This window comes from Amblyomma maculatum, chromosome 4 (genome assembly GCF_055883805.1).
Source record: "Amblyomma maculatum isolate TAMU_Amacu chromosome 4, ASM5588380v1, whole genome shotgun sequence".
Taxonomy (NCBI): Eukaryota; Metazoa; Arthropoda; class Arachnida; order Ixodida; family Ixodidae; genus Amblyomma; species Amblyomma maculatum.
Window position 1 is genome coordinate 21,342,325 of NC_139347.1, and position 19,494 is coordinate 21,361,818.

Consider the following 19,494-nt stretch of genomic DNA (forward strand, 5'->3'; position numbering starts at 1 on the left):
CTCCGCCGTGGGCGCACTGGGGATCAGTATGGAAAGCAGCACAAATTTCGGCGCGGAGATGACGGGGGATGACTAAAAGCCACTTCCTTCCGTCGTGAAGATAATTGCGGCGATAGAGCAGCCCGTCACGAATTGAAAAATGGTGAGCTTGGCGGGCAAGCGCCCGAGACAGACGACCTGGAGAGTGACTTGAAAGAAAGTCCAGAAGTGTAGATATCCACGGGTCGCGCCGCTGTTCCGTGGCCATGTCAATAGTGGCAAGCGAAGACAAATCGTAGGCGCAGATCTCATCAGGCAACGAAGAGGGAGGCAGCGGTGAGCGCGAAAGAGCGTCCGCGTCAGTATGCTTGAGGCCTGAGCGATATATGACACGAATGTCATACTCTTGGAGGCGAAGAGCCCAGCGAGCAAGGCGGCCGGACGGGTCCTTGAGGGACGCCAGCCAGCACAGAGCGTGATGATCAGTGACCACATAAAATGGTCGGCCATAGACATACGGACGGAATTTGCCGATGGCCCAAATAATGGCCAAGCATTCTCTTTCCGTAACAGAATAATTGGACTCTGCCTTGGTCAAGGTGCGGCTTGAGTACGCCACCACATAGTCTCGGATACCAGGTTTGCGTTGGGTGAGAATGGCGCCTATCCCAATACCGCTAGCGTCAGTGTGAATCTCAGTTGGCGCATTCGGGTCGAAGTGGCGGAGGATGGGAGGCGAAACCAAAAGACGGCGTAAAGTGTTGAAGGCGTCATCACAAGCAGGTGTCCATGCGGAGAGGTAGGAGATACCGGAGAGGAGCTGGATGAGAGGAGCGATAATAGAGGCGAAATTTAAGATGAAGCGGCGAAAGTAGGAGCATAGGCCAATGAAACTTCGTAGCTGCTTCAGTGATTTTGGGCGTGGGAATTCGGCAACTGCACGAAGTTTGGTGGGATCGGGAAGAATGCCATCCTTAGAAACGACATGACCTAGAATTGTTAGTCGGCGAGCAGCAAAGCGGCACTTCTTCAGATTCAGTTGGAGGCCGGCGGTAGCGAGACAAGTGAGAACGTCCTTCAGTCGGAGCAGGTGGGATTGAAAATCGGTAGAAAAGACTACGATATCATCGAGATAGCAAAGACAGGTTCGCCACTTGAATCCACGAAGCACAGTGTCCATGAGGCGTTCAAATGTGGCCGGGGCGTTGCAAAGCCCAAAGGGCATGACGTTGAATTCATATAATCCATCTGGTGTGATGAAGGCAGTTTTAGAGCGGTCAGCGTCAGCCATTGGCACCTGCCAGTAGCCAGATCGTAAATCCAACGAGGAGAAAAACTCGGCGCCCTGCAAGCAGTCTAGTGCGTCATCGATGCGTGGCAGAGGATAGACGTCCTTGCGCGTGATCTTGTTGAGCCGGCGGTAGTCGACACAAAACCGGAAGGAGCCATCTTTCTTAGGTACCAACACAACTGGAGACGCCCAGGGACTGTGGGATGGCCGAATGACACCCCGACGGAGCATGTCGTCCACATGATCAGCAATTACTTGGCGCTCCGAAGCCGACACGCGATAGGGGCGCTGGCGCAAAGGTGCAGTTTTACCGGTGTCGATGGTGTGCTCTACGACAGACGTGCGGCCCAAGTCAGTTTGAGGAAAGTCGAATGAAGAAGCGAAGTTCTGCAAGAGGGCGACAAGTTGATCACGTTGCGCAAGTGGAAGATCAGCATCAATAGCATGTTGGAAAACGTCGGAGGGCGTCGAAGCGGTCGCAACATCGCAAGAGCACAGACTAACGTCGAAGGAGGGGGTTGAGTCAGCAAGAGTGGTGATATGACTGGGATCAAGCTCTTCAAGACGTCCAATGCATTCGCCACGGAGCAGGACTGCTGGGCAAGAAAATGGGTTCGAGGCGTAAAGTGCACTCTTGCCGTCTTGAATTTCGAGAACAGCGAACGGAAAAAGGAGGCAGGGATGACGGGAGGTGGTTTCGGAAGGTGTAAAAATCGCAGTCAAAGGAGTTACCCACTCACAAGACAGTGGTACGAGGGCAGCAGAGAACGGAGGAATGTCGGTGTCATGGGCGACGAGAAGTGTAATAGGGCGTTTATTGACGCTCAGATGGAGAGCTGTGAGGACAGGACCTTGCAACGGCAAGCCCAGCGTACTTCTTCTTCGTCGCACAACGCACAGGTGCATGTCGATGGCGAGGACTATCACAGTACAATATATATATATATATATATATATATATATATATATATATATATATATATATATATAAGCACTAATTGGGAGCTCGCTAAGCGAGAACAACTGTTACGGCGTTATTTCGGACCATGAAAAACATGCTTCGCTGAATGCGTGAACCATAGACAAGTAATTTCTGAATGAGGAGCAGCAAATGAGCGGAACCATGCATGGGTGGAAATAGTGCATATTGTGCGTTTGAAAATCTTGTTTTGCTCTGGTTGGTCCAGTTACGCTTGGTGATATATTCCAGTGCTTATGTTTAAAATTGCTATTTTAGCTGTAACTGTTTGCATGCAAGAAGGAAGTCAGTCTTTATATACTATAGAGGTAATAGTGTCCTCTTAAAGCAGCGCGTTTCTGTATCGCGAGAACACTGCCTGGCGCAACTTGTCCACCGCGCGTGCACAGAAATCCAGCGGAGCGTCTTATCCGGCGACTTCCGAGTTTTAACCTTTGCCACCCCCCCGAGAAATGGGCGCTGCCATCGCGCGGCGAAAATTGAGCTCTGGATCCCTACTGTTTGATTTACTGGTTTCTGTGTTTACGCCGAAAGGCCTCTTAAACCATGAGGGATGCAGATGCTGAAAAGCGAGATGGTACCACCTGGGCCATCGTTCTGACAGCGTCGGGTACAGCGCGCATGCGCAGAGTATTAGATTGCTCACCACCGAGTGCGCTGTACAGTCACAAATGCACTGCTCCAGTCAAGGCTTTGGAGGGGCCTCGCTTCAACGGTTTCATCAGGAGGGCTCCCTTAAATTTTAATAAGTGCCGTTTCACGCTACAAAAAAAAAAAAACACACACACACACATTGTTCTCACTTTTAAGAGTAGATGCGACACTCTTTGTTTGCTTACAGCAACGAAGATAGTGAGCACTTCGTTCCCGCAGCGGGACTGAACATGGTCTCTGTCCTACCATGAGCGGTAATTCCTTGCTCTTTCTGTCACTCATACCTTTTCTGATACGCCGACAATGCAGCTGGAAACACTTCCTACTTAACTGCTTAGTGAACGTAGGAAATATGACACAGAACGAAAAAAAAAAAGAACACACTACACGTCACATTTTATAACAATCTCTACACGCTTTATACCAACCTCAACTTGAACCGGAGAAATGGAAATATCTTAAGGTGCCTGAATTTGCTAAGATATTTAGCGAACGAATTATACGCAGTGATGCTTTTTAGCCTACGGGCGAGAAGGGGCGAGTTCGGCATGAAACCTCTGCGACTAGGATAGATAGAAAATAAACCATCCAGACCAAATCTTATGTGTCAGATGACTTCCTGCCTGAGAACAGCACGCGTAAGCGCCCGCTACTGATTTTCGAAATGAAGAAGGGTGCATACGCTTGTGTTAACACGTCTTCCGTTCCTTTAACAAATATGGAATGCTCCTCTTCCTAACAAGTGCTTGAAGTTGGCACAGGCTTGGGCCAAAAGTACTGCTGAGACCTTTCAAGAGTCGCGTTTTTCAAAAGTCGCACAGAGCTTTTTACCATTCCCTGTCTCTTAACTTCTTGACCTATACCTTTTGGAGCTTTCTGGTTGCTTCAATCTTATTTAGAATCAATAAAAGAAGTCCATCAATAGCCACTTATTTCCACTCCATTACTAGCACAGCGTCGCACTGTCCACTTCAATAACGCATGGTCGGAGAGTAAAAATCGGTCGATAAATCAATACGCCGATAAGAAACAATGCGCAGTGGCGGAGGCGGTTCTTACCCACGAAACCGAAAGCGAGGCAAAATACAGAATGAAACGTATCACAGAAGCAACATGGCTTACAAAAAAGTTTTGCGCCATGCTCTATTCTGGGTCAGGCCTCACAGGACTACGAAATAGCCATAAAGGAAGGAAGAACAATACATTGTGCTCCACCATAAGACACGCAAAGAAGCCTACGCTAGCGAGGGTAAGCAGAGTCGACAAAAAAAAATTGTCAGTGCGGGAAGCTCACATTTTGTCTTAAAAACAAGGGTGCGTGGCGAGCGTTGACGCATTGGTGGGTGGCTGGTCGTACAATGAAATGTTAACAAATCGACGTGGGCGTTGCCGGGGCTGCACTCCCTACAAAAACAAACTGAAAACAAGTGCAGCTGAGTAAGGTAACTGAGGTTGGAAAAAATATGTTTTTATCGACATTGGGAAGGTTAGAATCGTACTCAAATGAGTGTGAAAAAGTTTTAGACAGAGATGTATTGTATTTGTATTCCTAATATTTTTTTTGGTTAAATCTATCATTTGAAAGACCAGTTGTTGAACTTCGCGAAGTAATAGATCGCTTCTGCATTCATACTCGAAATACATGGCTTTATACGTATCCTCTTGGTGTAGAAAAACTCAGACTCTGCTTGATTAGTATATTAGTCGCATTTATGTTTAATGGTTGGAACAGGAAACCTAAGGAAATGCTTCTTGTCCTAATTAGCTTCCATTACCAAGAAGTAGGATGTGGGATATATAAAGAGAGAAAACATGTGCCTTCAGGCATTGCGTCTATTTCTTTCATGCTCACACTGTGTTGTGTCAACACAATCTAAGTGTGATACGCGTAGATAAATGCTATTCTTGTTTTCTAGCGTTTGCTTCTTGCATTTCTGATTTAGAGCGAATTTTCGAAGAACCCTGCGCAACTTTTCTGGTAGCAGTCACTTATAATGTTATGTTCAGTATATAAAACAGAGTAAGAATTGAAAGGAGAGGGTTCTCAACGCTGACTCCGTGATGTGTAATCTGCTAACCTGTTTCTAAGTAGATAGATGCGAACCTACTTCGAAAAAACTCTGTTGGCTTGAGCTGATAGTACCAGAATATATAATTATAACTTAAATAATGGCTCCTGCTGTCCCAGTTGCCAATACTGACAACCCGTATTGTCATATGCGGAGCTGACGGACATATAGACGATTGTAGAAATACAGAAGTATGTTATCTGGAAGGTGCTGATATCAGTGATTTTGGTGCCCGCTGTAGAATGGCTATACGAGTAGTGCCGCAGAGCCCCTTGTTTTTAGAAGTAGCTACAAAAATATTTAGATTCGTTTCATCTGACCACTTAAACGGATACAGTTATTTGTTCGATATTGAAAATACGTTTTTGAAAATGTTTGCGGCAATTGTATAGGCTTCTAATGCGGGGCAAAAACGTAAAATGAAATCTGGACATGAACGCTGCCATTCCACGACTTTTTATAGGCATAGTAATTACATGAGCGTTTTCGCAAGCTTAGTTTTATGTATGAGCAGATGTTTCGTTCTCAATAATCATGATTATCATCATCAGCCTGACCATACCTACTGCAGGGTGAAGGCCTCTCCCATATTTCTCCAATCAACCCTGTTCTGTGCTAGCTGCATCCACTTGACCCCTGCGAACTTCTTAACCTCATTCGCCCACCTAACTTTCTGCCCCCCCCCCCCTGCTACGCTTTCCTTCCCTTGGAATCCAATTTGTTACGCTAAGCGACCATCGGTTATCCTCTCTTCGCACTACATGTCCTGCCCATGCCCTGTTCTTCTTCTTGATTTCCACTATAATTTCAGTAACTTGACTTATTTCTCTGATCCACTGTACATGCTTCCTATTCCTTAACTTTACCCCTACCATTTTTTGTTCCATAGCCCTCTGCGTTATCCTAAACTTTAGTAGAACCCTCTTCGTTACCCTTTGCTAATGAAGCTAATTTCGTGCAATACATAAATCCCAAGAGGGCGAACATTTCATTGGGCTTTCGGTTTAGATGCATCTTTTCCACCTAATCTAGTATAAGCGGCCAGATAACGGAGGCAGCAGTGTTTATCTGGAAAACTTATTTTGCGGAGCCATTTTGATCAAAGGCACGCCGTTGACGCAAAAATGCAGTAACACAGGAAAAGGTATCCTACATATCCTTAAACCAGAGGGGCGTACTATATTTTTCTGGCTTCCTAATTAGTTCTCCGGCTTCCTGCGGTTTTTCTCGACGCGGCGTCCCGTCGCAGTATACTGCGCGGGTACGTTTTAGAAGACGAATCGCGCTTTCGCTGATATTCCGCGCAGCCAAAGGAGAGAGTTTGCTGAGCCCAACCTAAGCTAGGGCTAAACTCGTGGACGATCGTTCAGCGTGGGGATCATAAAAAAGGGGAAGGGAAAGAGGGAAAAGAACGAATGGAAGATGCGAACGTTCGCTTCGTAATTAGCGGCCGCCTTCAGTTAATGGCCGCTCACGCCGGGCGAGTCTATCGGGTGCAAAGTGCGTTTTCTTGTCCTCTGGCGGCTCTCCGGGGCAGCGAAACCGCATATTCAGTGGCACGTAGCGTTCCAAGCTTATTGGTTTTTCTCTCTTTCAACACTTATAAATAGGCATAGTCGATTTCGTTGTTCGTTTCTCAATATGTTTTCCTGGCTGTCTTTTTTCTTCGGCATTTGTTAGCCGCATTGGATTCGATATTCTCGGGTCTCAAGCTCAATACGATTAAGCCGCATTTTATTGGCGCAACTTGGTTTTCTAGCGAACTCCACTTGCCTAATTGTGTTTGCAACATTGCTTACCGTATCTTGTGCTTATAGCTTGTCTGCATCTGGCAACCCTAGACCATTATCTCAGATACTGCCTGTAGAATATATCTTGTTGTCACTCGACAAGCTGGATATTACTGAATTGAATTTTAGACGCAGGCAAGACGTGCTCTTGTAGATGAAAACTAAAACTGGCGCGGCTGTTATAAGGGCATGAGGTCGCTGTACAGTGAAGGAAAGATAAAATTAATCGACATCACAAAAAAAGCAGCACAGCCCGCACCGGGTCCGTTGTGTCACCCTGGATAGACTCACCAAGATTCGCTGTGCTCCATGATGGAGGTCACAAATACTAGTCTAAATTATTGGAACATAAATAGATGAAAGGAGTAAATATGAGAATATTTCAACAAATATCTGTTTTTTTTTCTTACGTTCCTTGGTGGATAAAACTTTAACTACAAAGAAAGTGGCTTGATTGCTCCGGCAGAAATTCGTAATGTGAAATTTCTTTATTGCCAGAGACATGGCACTTTCTGGAGCGTCATTTGTTGTAACTGTAGCTTTTATCAGACTGCATAGAATGGCTCATACTTTTCCGGCACTCACCCTCTTGGCGAGTAGACGTTTTCAGAACCAGAGGCGCCATAAAAATATTTTTAAACATATGTTTTTTTGTTGCCACCTATAGGCACCACGTCTGCTGCACTTTCATGTGCAGTTATTAAAGATGTACGAAATGAACGGGAATGTTTAAACCTCGTACGCATAATTGCGAATCTGGAAGACCGGTTAAGCTGGGCTAACGTAAGTGGTTTAGCGAAGGGCAAGGAACCAATTGGGATTGGTAAATGCGAGTGTATCGCTCAACGGCATTGCAGCGGAAGTCAAGAACTTTGAAATAGGACCACGTTCTCTTTGTGCCATATTTAAAGAATTAATCGGAACATATAAGCTTCGCCTTTAAAGGTGTGATGCGATAGCATAGGCGACCACCCGACTTATAAAGGGCAGCTTTAATGAAGCCACAAGAGCGGGCCTGCGTAGCCTAGGTGTAGAGTGCTTGACTCGGCATCAAAGCGGACTGGAAGGTTAATTCTTATTCCACCTTCCTACCTCAAATGAGCAAGCAGATTTTGAAGCTCGTCCCACTTTTATGATATCGTATGTTAATTCCCATTATGTCGCACAAACCACCAAGATTGAGCGCCCGGACGTGCCAGCTGCCAACTAGTACCAGCCAGCGGCACGTCCGTGATTCTTCGTTCACAACGCTGATGTCGGCCGATTAACGAGACCTTTAACACTATTGCCGTAAATAATCTTTCTGAAATCTTGCTTTGCACGACACGCCGGCTTAGTGATTAGTGCGCTGCACAAATTAACTGGGGGACCCGGGTTTCAAACCGGGCGCGGTGACCTCGTTTCAATTGCGGCAAAGCGGTAAACATGTGTGTAGCATTCGGTGTCGGTGCACGCTAAAGAACCTCGCGTGGTCGGAATTTTCCGTAGCCCTATATGGCGAGCGTTCCTCTGGCAGGTTGCATTTGCAGGCTATAGTGAAGCCCTCTGATTAGTCAGTGGTTTGTTTCACTTCTTGAGAATGCATAACATGGCATAACTAGCCGGTGCTGGTCCTTCCTACAAGTGGTAGCTGGTGGAAGTATGCTAGAAAATCTGAATCCTATATTAGGTTACAAATTAGGGAAATAGTGAATAAAAGGGTAGCAAACAGAATGTAGGCGATCAAGAGTCCGTAGCAACTCCACCAGGCTGAAGGCTTGAACGCTGTCTCGTGATGACCTTGAAATCATAGCTTACCTGTGCACAAACGTTTTTAAATTATCCACGAGAGGAAATATTGCAGGGGGAGATTTTACTGAAAGGTTCGTTCAAAATAAAGCACTGTGAAACATCAACCCTTTGAAAATGCGTTCTGTTGCTTTCCCTCTAGTAAAGAGTTTAAATAAATATGCACTGTTGTTCAGTAGAACCAGCTCAATTTGTTTTCTTGAGATCGTATCAGCAATGTTCTTCAATTTTAAAGCCGGATATATTTTTTTAAGCCGACAAGGCGTCTTGAAAGTGACAAATCGACTTTATGCACTTCAGAACAGAAATAAATATAGTACAAGTCGCAATGAGTACAATGAATACCCCAGCAACGTGAAGGGTGTATATAGATGATCATTACTAGACTTAGTATTGATTTTATGACATTCTAGACCATTTATTGCTACAGTATGCTATCCTGATACTCAGTATACATCAGTGAGATGCTTTGACTTGAATGTTTAATCCTGAGTGGGCTCGGTGCCTTTTTGGCGTCAAATGTATGATTAACAGATAGCATAAAACTGGCACAGTTATCAATGCTTACTAATAGGCGTAAAATGGTGGAGATAAGAAAGGGTAGTAAGAAGGAAATCAGTCATGGTCCAATAAACGATGGTAGCTGAAAGCGGCGAAAAAAAATTAAGCCTAGGCAGAACTTAGTGTTGAGGGAGAAGGCGGGCAATATCGATCATTACTTATATTAGCAAGACAGTAAACGTTACTGAGGAGTTCCTTAGTGACCTGCACAGTAGCCGAAGTAGTTATTACAGCACAGAGATTGGCTGTAGTGAAGAGCAATCAGGAGTATCTTCTTTACGAAAAAACAGGACTAAGACCACTTTAGAAGCTATGAAAAGGGATAAAGCAGCTGGGCAGGCAACTACATATCTCTAGTGCATAAACCAGCGTTTCCCAGTGTGAGGCCAGTACATTTCTCGCGCTGGATTTTTTTGGGGACGCTGGAGGTTTTCGAGATTCCCTGGAACAGTGACGGAAAGACACTAGTTGTACTGGTACGATGGGACAGAATCGCTAGGATTAGCTTGACATAAACTTGACATCCCAGCTCTGAGGCGTTTCTTCACAGTACATTTTTTTTTATTTATTTATTTGTAGGTTCTGCAATCTGGTACAGATCATAGCAGGGTGGGAAAACCAAAAAGAAATACAAGCATATAAACGCACTCAAATTCATAAAATTTGCAGGCACTTTTCAAACATTAGTAAAGAACTCTTAAATAGACACCCTTAGTTTTAAGGTCGTGCAACTTAGAACGTGCATTAGTAACGCATGCGTGCTTTTTAAACCTTGGTAATCTCTGCTAAACACAGAGGAGTCGGTTGGGGAGGGACTAGGTGAAAGTTGGTTTTGAAATTCTATAAAAATAAAAAAGGCAAACAATTATCCCGCAAAAAGCATCTTGATGCTCACTCATTCTTGCTTTAGAACTGCTATTTCCGCAGTAATCTTTTAACACTAGTTCTTTTGCATTGACAGGTGAGGAAAATAAAAAAAAAATATGTCCAGTGTTTCTTTTTTTTTTTTTTTGCATGCATAACTTCCAGGCGCTTGACCTGAAATGTTCAGCAAAAAACCCAACTGCAGACTTTCGTTTTGGACCACTCAGCAGTACTGTTTCGTTAATTGGCAGCTTCTAAAATATTCCCAGTTTAACCAACCATCTTGGTTCTGAGTAGCCGTCACATTCTAAGTTCGTTTTTACTTCTTTTACCTCCTGCATAGCGGCGGTATCCTTCTGACATTAATTCCTATGTAAATATTTCTATCAAAACTCTCGCTTGTATGATATCTTTTTTATATATTTATATTGCTAGGTCCATTTTCTTTCCACAAAGAAACCATTCAACTACCGAGAATGCTAGAAAATATTAATAATTTTAATGCGTAGTTTTAATGATGATAGCTGTGAGCAAGCATTGCCCTTATTCTCGTACTTTTTGTCGCATGTGCAATGGTTCATGTGCAACCATTTCCAGCTGATATTTTTTTCTTGTTTTATGCCGACTTCCTTCAGTGTCACCACGCATGCTCCGCTTGCGATATTCAACAACCTGTCTCACCGTGCTCAGAACACTTATTTTAGCATCCCCCGCATTCCACATTTCTCGTTATCCTGTTCCTCCAGAAATGGCAGACTTACTTTTTCGCCAGTTTTCTCTTGCATTATCTTCGAAGCGTAGTTCTCGCAAAAAATGATGTTTCCGGGTGAAGAAATTATAGACACGAAACACTGTGTCTTCTAGTACCCTTAATTTTTAACTTGATTTTATCCCGTATATGAAACCTAAACTTGTTTTGTTTGTTCAATTCGTTCGACACCTTTGTTTTTTTCAATGTTTAATTTATGCTGTCCGCGTAGAGCACGTAACCACTTGCGCCGATCCGAGCGCAAGTGTTTCAGGAGTGTAAAATGATCACTCCTACTTATTAGCAGGTACAGAGTCGTGACAAAGGTACAAAGTTTGAGCACCAAGCGATGCCGAAAAATCTCGGCGCTGTAAAATGAAACATAAATAAGTAAATAAATAAAGTAAAGGGTCAGGGAGTTCAGCCAGTGACCATTCTCCTTTTTGGGGCTGCCAGAGGGGTTGATATTTCTCACACGAGTGATATTTATACAGAGAAACAGGGATGAAGGAGGGCTTCACCCTCTTTTTTGTTACTGCTAGTGGCCGCTTCAAAACATTAGATGCCACTCATGATCCCTTTGTGTGCAGTATTCTCCTCGCCTTCATAAAGAATTAATCCGATTGACGTGAGGGGGCTGAGCACACAGCTATAAGGATTTTTCTTTGCTGCAACATTCAGTAGAGAGAGTATTGAGTCCGAGATAATGTAGACGAGCAAATATTTCATTGAAATACCGATGCCCACTCGAATTACGCATGCAACTTTATGGGCGAAACAAATAATTTCAACGATTATTGAAATTAAAAAGAATACACGCTTTTATGTTTGTTCAAGAGTGCGCTGGTTTTATTCATTGAAATTATAGATGCGAGGGCGTCTCATATCTCGTTTTCTTTTACGACAAGAGGGAACTCATTGCTGCTGATAGAGCTTCTCTCAAGAGACAGAGTGACCTGGTTAGAGATCCACATTGAAGCTGAAAGTCCAATTAATCGGTCCTAGCCTTGAGCGTAGAGAGTGAAATGCATAATTCTGAGCAGCCAGACTATAAACTTGCATTTCCTCTCTGACCCACTCAACTCTTTTCCTATCTCTTAACTTTAATACAAGCATTTATCATTCATTCCCCAGCAGCGTTTTCTTCAGTTCGAATTGAACCCGCTCTTCCAGCCTCAACGTTTGCTTCCTACTTAGGAGATGTGGTATGATATAAAAATTTTGAACTTTTATCTCTAAGGGTATAAGTGAACTGTCTATTCTACTCTGAAAATGTCTGAAAATGTGCTACGCACTTTTATAATCCTCCTGCGTATTTATGCCTTGTACGACTTGCCATTAGAATAGATGCTGCTTTGCAGCTTCCAGTGCTTTGCCCTCTCCCTACACGTTTTGTAAAGATCATTTTCATGTTCTCCTTGTAGTACGTGGAAGGCCCATACTGGAATTACGAAATTTCCAGCTTGAATGTCAGCGCACGTTCAAGCTGGAAATTTCGTAATTCGAGTATGGGCCTTCCACGTGCGATGTCAGCGCACGTTAAAGATCCCCAGGTGGTCGAAATTACTCCGTAGCCCTCCACTACGGCTCCCCTTTCTCTCTATCCACTTTCACTCCCACCTTCCTCCCTTCCCTTACGGCGCGGTTCAGGTGTCCACAGAGCAAGTGTGACAGATACTGCGCCTTTCCCTTCCTATGAACCCAACCAACCAACCAACCAACCAGCTTGAATGCGCCGCCATGCAGTCGCCTCTCTATTCGTTACTTTCTTATCCGGTAGTGGCACCAGCTTTCTGTTTAAACTATAATTCTGAACGATTTCAGATTAGATTTGCGCGTGTTAATCTAGGGTCTGGCAACCGAGCAGTTCCACATTTACCCACAAGTAGAGAGCTCGGGCTAACTCAAGTGCCGCTTCGTTGCCGGGAACCAGCGCTAGCGCTGGGGTCCATATTAGGCTATCTTAGCAGGTCAGCATCTTTGCTGGCCAGGTTCTTTGCGAGTTTCGGCGAGATTCCACCTTCCATATTTCAGATAGCAGTTTTACTATTGCTGAATATATATTTAGCTCCTGTTCTAACACAAGCGAATGCTATAGCAACTTCTTCGGCCGTATTTGTGTTTCGGCTGCGAATAATGCCTGCCGATGGGGGGGCATCTGGCCCGTTGACTATTGAATCAACCTCCACGCCTGACTTCCCACTAGCCGCGTGCACCAGGCGACCCCATCGGGCTCCATTTTTCCTAAGCGCTCATAAGCACGTCGGCTGTTTAATTCCTCCTCACGGTATTATGCTCACGGCGCATATTGCTCTGGGACTATTTGCTTAAAACATTCGTTAGTGATGCTTGTTTTAGGTGCAGCCCGCGCTCAGTCTGTAAGCCTGCCAACCGCAGGATGGCTCTTGCCCGTGGCGATGCTGCTAAGTCTTTATAGCTGTTACATGCGAATTGTCTGCGTATTCTTCCGAGTTATTATTCACCCCCAGGGAGAAGAGTTTTTCCGTAGAGGTGCACATCGGAAGTCTTATGCCTCGCTTGATACATCTTCAGATGAGAGTCTAATTTCCTCTTTTCATCCGCTCTAAGATAGCGGATGGGTGTGGCGCATCACTATCGGTTAAAGACATAAGCCTGTACTAATTTCAGTGGGCTTTTCATATTAAGGCCCTTGCCCTTGAAGATCACTCTCATAAGGAGGCCTAGAACTTGCGGCGCATAGTCTTCTAGCTGTTTATGATGCCGTGATTGTATCCGGGTTCCTTGATAAGGGATCTCAGGATTCTGATTTGCACTACTTTAGGAATGGGTGGCTTGGAGCTGTGTAAATGATCACGCCTCTTCTCCGGCGCCTGAATATCAAACGCTTGAGAGAATTTTGTTGATTCGGCGTGCGTGTGCTTAGTGATGTCAGCGCACGTGAACATCCCCAGTTGGTCGAAATTACTATGAAGCTCTCCACTACGGTATCTCTTACTCTCTTTCAGCTTTCACTCCCCGCTTCCTCTGTTGCATTATGGCGCGGGTTAAGTTTTCAACAGGTAAAGTGTGACAGATACTACCCCTTTCCTTCCTTGTAAACCAAAATATTTATTTAACAAAAAACGTGCATTAAAAAGGTGGTGTTAAAGGCTCTGTAATGCATGTTTTTAATACCGTCTTTGAGCGTCCCCCTAATTGAAGCCGTCAAACCATGCACATGCAACCTTGGTAATCTATGCAATATCACGCCTAACAGAACTTTCGCTAGTATAACTATGTTCAAGCTTTTCCGATACACACATCATTCTTTTTAAGTTTAACGTCCATGCCGCACGACATTTATAAAGTAGAAGCATTAATAAAGTTGCTGGCTGCTCACTAACTGCGCTTGTAAGTCTCTCCTGCTTCCTAAGACTTATGCCTGAGTTACTCCCTGGCTGCATTCATCCTACTTTCCATCTTCCGTGCCAATAATGTCTCCCTTTAGTGGAACATCCTGTTTCCTGTATTTGCAGTTTCCATTTTGCCTTTTCTACTTCTTGGTGAAATGTTTTGAATATTTGGCCATCATGGCTTGATAAAGACGCATTGGCCTTACAACATTTGGTACCAAGATTGAACGACGTTTGCCGAGTGCGTAGGTGGATGTTTTACTTCTGCACATTGCTGTCTATTTTTCGACTTGTGCCAAATAATACAAGTATGATTACTCGGTAGCCTGTCTGAGGTAAATGGTAATCGTTATGATTGGCCGTAGTCAAACCGCTACAGTACGACGGCTTCTCCAGTTCACATTCGAATTATAATCTGCTGGCTCAACTGCGACTACTTTGCCTACTTCTGCCAAGCTGATCCCATGTCTTCGACAAAAATTATACGAATTCGAATTTGACATATGGAGAAATATGACACTACTCGTGCATGAAAAGCCTTCGCTCTGCAATAAGCTAAAATTTAGAACTGAGAACTAGTACTTGTTTTTAAGACGTAGCAGCTAAATTGAAAGGCGGGGCTGAATCTGGAGTTCAAGGTCGAAAACAGAAACGCGTAATATAGTTTGCTTCTTCTAACAGTCATTTCTGAACAACTGACTGTGCACATAAATTCAGGCACACCAACACTGAGTGATATTCGATGTTACTCAAAGGGAAGACAACTAGGGGGATTGGCGTTGAACGGCAACGTAAAATGTGTGCTTGCATTGCCGTTACGTTCATCAGTACGGACTGGCGTGGAGATTTATTTGCTTCGGTGGTTCGAACTAGTTCCAGAGAGCAGGATCCTCATTCATAAACTATAGTGTGAAATTGTTACGACTGAAGGAAGAAGGAAAAGAAAGTGCACGGGCCTGCTACTGGCTCTGTAGCTGAGCCACCTCCGCTGCCTCGTGCGGACAGAAGAGAAAATCGAGAAGAAAAAAGAAAATAAAAGGGAGAGAAAGACGCGCGTCGCAACAGCCGTCGTCCACCACCGAAACGGTAGCGAGTGCAATGACGGCCTAAAGCAGATAAAAATATGGTGGCAGGCTAGTCCCCGCCGCAAGTGGCAGTTACCTACTAGTCCAAGCCCCGTAGGGCCAGGATCAACCACCGAAAGTGTGAAGTAGTATCAGCTAATGAATACTCGAGTTCATTCAAAAAGTCAAATATAGGAACGCGTGGGGAGCCGTATGTGCTGTGGGGATGGGGTGGAGATTGACTAATACTTCTAGTCGTCTAAGTTTGTACAAGCGGCGTAACGTCCCTAATCTTATGCTCTGATTGACTAGTGCAAGTTTTAATATCAATGCGCTTCTCTTCTTTGGCATCATTCAGTGCGCTCCTTGCCAGAAGCGCTACTAAACGAAGTTATTCCATGCGCATAAAGCCTAGGCACCTAAAAAACCTTTCTCTGCGTTGCGCTCTATCCCTCTGTAGTTATCTAACCTCGGTTTCGGCGTGGAGTATCAAAGATACATTTGAAGAACAAGATCACTCCTAGCCATTCCATGAAGCTGCTCGTATGCTTACCAAGGCCTCCTGCTAATTAACAGATTGAATGAGTGCAATCAGCGGTTGCGAAATGGTCGTCAAAATATTAACTCTCTCGTGAACAAAATGAGATCAATATTTCGCTTTGTGGCTTCCAGGAATTGTACTTGAGTAATTATCTTCAACTCTTGTCCTCATTCATATGGTCATTTGTTTCCTTCTCCAGCGCGGCTTGTCAGCGCTCGTGCCCGGAACTTCACAGACGGACTCGCTCACGCACGTACGCGCACTACTGCCTTTACCACATAAAGCACGAACAGTGCGGCTTGGCAATGCGTGTCGAACTGTGCGTTTTTGCGCCGTGCTCATCGGCAATGTTTGTGCCGACCCTCCGCGTCACCCGAGCTTTTCACAGCCTCCGCCGCGACGACGACAGGCGCGTGCACAATGCAACTCCAGCTGCGCTTGGCTAATTAACGAGCCCAGGCACAGGCAATTAATCAAGCCGGAACATGGACTCTACGCTCCGTAGGACGGCGTATGCTTCTCGCCTACGCACTGCCATGTGGGTTCTGGGCTTTGTGGACCGAGTTGTCCGAACGACGTTCCAGGTCGCGACGCTGCATGCGGCCGTCATGTCTTCATTAAGTCTGAAAAGGTCGCTACCCCGCGTGTTCGAATACGTGGCGGTGATTTTTTGTCTGACTGTCCTGATATAACTTTACACCGAGAACTAATCCGAAAATTTGGACAAGGACACATACGTCCCTAGTGCAAAGTATGCCATCGAGCTTGTGGTACAGTGATAACAGGAACGAGATCTTAGCCGTGGCAGTCGTACTTTAGGGCAGAGAAAATACAAGCTGATTGTAGCATTTTGCCTCCATGACCGTAGGTATATGCAACAAGTTTTCTTTCGCAACTACTTTACAGTAAAGAACTACACATGCAGAAGCGGCGAAATGCAGTGCTTCGTAATTATTAGCTTTACTGGAGGCGTAATGGGGCTGAAACCACCAGTATATAACCTAAATACCATTTTGTTACCAAGCACAATGTTACCCTATATTACAGCAAATAAAAAGTACATACCTGATAGTTGCATATAGCGATAGAATTTTGCGCTTGATTATAATAGGCGTTTTGCTGAAAAGATGAAAAAAAAAAAAACGCATTCAGCACTAAAGCCACAAAATCGAGGCAAGACAGCTCGCACATCACTTGTTTTCGCACACCAAAATACCATTTTGTTACCAAGCACAATGTTACCCTATATTACAGCAAATAAAAAGTACGTACCTGATAGTTGCATATAGCGATAGAATTTTGCGCTTGCGTATAATAGGCGGTTTGCTGAAAAGATGAGCAAACGCATTCAGCGCTAAAGCCACAAAATTGAGGCAAGACAACTCGCACATCACTTGTTTTCGCACTTGGTTTTATCTATAAAGATTGTTCGAGAAACCAATTTCGCATTCCTATCTGTCTCGGGTTGCGGCACTGCGTTCTTTGCAGGAAGCACTCTTGGTAACGCACGTGATAGGAAAAATTATCAAAAATGTCAAGTTTTATTTGTTTCTGTAAATGACACTGTCATATATCTTCTCTATCTAGAGCAGCCTGTTCAAGAAAGGCAACGTCTTGTGTTTCTTCACAAACTCTCTCCCGGATTATCCTGCTTTAGGAGTCTTGGACACGTAGTTATCCATAATATTGTTTTTGGGCTTCTCTTACGCGACGTAGCGATCCGCAGAAAAAATTGCGACTGCGAAATACACCGGATATTAGGCCAAAGTTTAAAAGCAAATTGTGTCTCAGAGACAGCTTGAACACAATGGAGAAAACTCTTATCTCAGCTGTCAAAGCAGGCGAAGATGTATATATTTTCCCCGTCTCAAGAAAACTGTACTTCCAAAAATAAACTCCTTCTTTCAAAAAGGCGAAGAAAGTATCTCAAGTTGCGTACTGTGGTATAAAGTTTATGAGCCCCGTTATGATCTGTCTTAGACCAGCAGCAATTTCGATCTCGCTGAATGCCTCCCATTATTCTTTGCGCCGAAATCCCGGTCGACAAACCATTTCGCGGGAGCTAAATCAGGTGCAATGACATTTTAACGTTGTCCGCCGTGAACGTGTTCCTCAAGCAAGCGAAACACGCATGTGAAAAAGAATAAAGCCTTAAATCATAAGAGCCTTCATTTCTCTTTAGTTAGCGTTATGGAGAATTCGAATTTGATAATGTACAGAACCAGCTCCTTTCTCCCCAAACCTCTCCTATTTTGTCTTTTTTTTCATGCAGAGAATTGGCTGCTGAACATTACCCCGCGATACGAGAGGCAAGAACAACAAGACGCAATAACGGCGATGCCACCACAGTGTACAGGCGAAGGCTGACGCATCCAGTTCGCCCAAAATGTACTGAAGTGTCTAACACTTCAATCTTTCTATATCGCTTTTGAACGCGTTAATTTTACTTATTTTTGCGCAAACACCCTTTAGCTCTCGTTTTTTGTGCTTCTGCCAACCTGTCACATTTTTTTTTCCTTTGTGCACTATTTTTGTATCTTTGCTCATTCTATCCCATTCTCATGCCGCTAGGCCATGAAAAAACTGCCTGCGTACTATCCGTTCTCACTTTTATAACATTCTGCTCCCTGTTTGTTTTCTCAGCCGCATACATTGCTGCAGCACGTAGCCGCAGCTCGTCACGTACCGAGCTCGTTTCTAAAATGGTTCCACAGAAAAAGATTGGACAGGTATTCGAGATAGCCCGGCTTTATAAAAGAAAAACTGGAAAAAAGAAAACAAACAAAGAGCGTACACTTGCATATGTATCCAGAAGGTATACCGACAACTCAGCTCCTAGTAAGCACGACACATTCGCACCGTGGATTACCTCGTATACAGTGTCTGTAGAGATATCCCAGGCAACAGTTTCAAGAAAATTGAAGGAAAAAAAGGTAGCTGTCCACAGAGCACGAAATTTACCAGCCTTCCACTTCCATTTTTTAATCTCCTCCAGGAATATAACGCTTCGGAGGTCATTTTCAAAGCGCTCGGAAGAGAGCACATTTTAAAAGCTCTCGGAAGAGAGCTTTGGACTCCGCGGGCTTTTTATCACACGCGCCTTTTATGTATCCAACACGCGCGTGCTAAATTTTTGTTGCCATCCATTTTAGGACGTTTGCCACTGCTTGTGCTATTCTGAACTTCCAGAACATTATATAAACTGGTGCTATTACGTCGTGAAAAGTAACCAAGAAAGAGTTCCACGATAGCGGATTTTAGTGTATCAAGAGCTTCTTCTGAGATTACTGTGCATAGATATATGCTGCATGATGCATCGTTGCATGCTTTATACATACAAAAAACAGTCTTTTTTTTAGCGACAATGCTTTCCCGTACGAAGTATTCTTCCATTTTTGCCCAAGGTTGGTCATGCGTTTAGTGGGCGTGTTTTTCTATTTCTTGTCGGCCCGCTCAAATGGACGCGACTGATGAATAAAATCCCAGAATAAGGATCCCACCAACTTTCCCATAAATGAGCCCCCCTTTTTATTTTCAATAAATTGTTTACATAATCAGCATTATTATCATCTGCTGGGATCTGATGAAGTCGACGATGCTTACGCACAGCGCTAGACGTTTGCAATTTTAGACGAGGACAATGCTTTTTAGCGGGAAACCCTCCATCTCAGTAGGAGCGGCGTGGAGCGTTCAAGGCTAAAGGTCCTGTCTCCCTTACATTCACAAAGAAGACCATTGACCAACTTCCTTTTTCTACCTGATTACAAGCAACCTAGTCAGGCTTCTGCGTTA

The 19,494-nt window shown here is 44.3% G+C and overlaps 1 long non-coding RNA gene across 1 annotated transcript in view; it reads right to left on the minus strand.

Moving 5' to 3' along the window:
• Nucleotides 1-19,494, minus strand: part of LOC146190479 (uncharacterized) — a 67,025-nt gene that overhangs the window by 44,825 nt on the left and 2,706 nt on the right. The window contains exons 2-4 of the long non-coding RNA XR_014706508.1: nt 16,975-17,028; nt 16,768-16,821; nt 2,896-3,011 (exon numbers count right to left, since the gene is read on the minus strand). This is a non-coding gene — a long non-coding RNA (uncharacterized LOC146190479). The remainder of the gene's footprint in view (nt 1-2,895; nt 3,012-16,767; nt 16,822-16,974; nt 17,029-19,494) is intronic.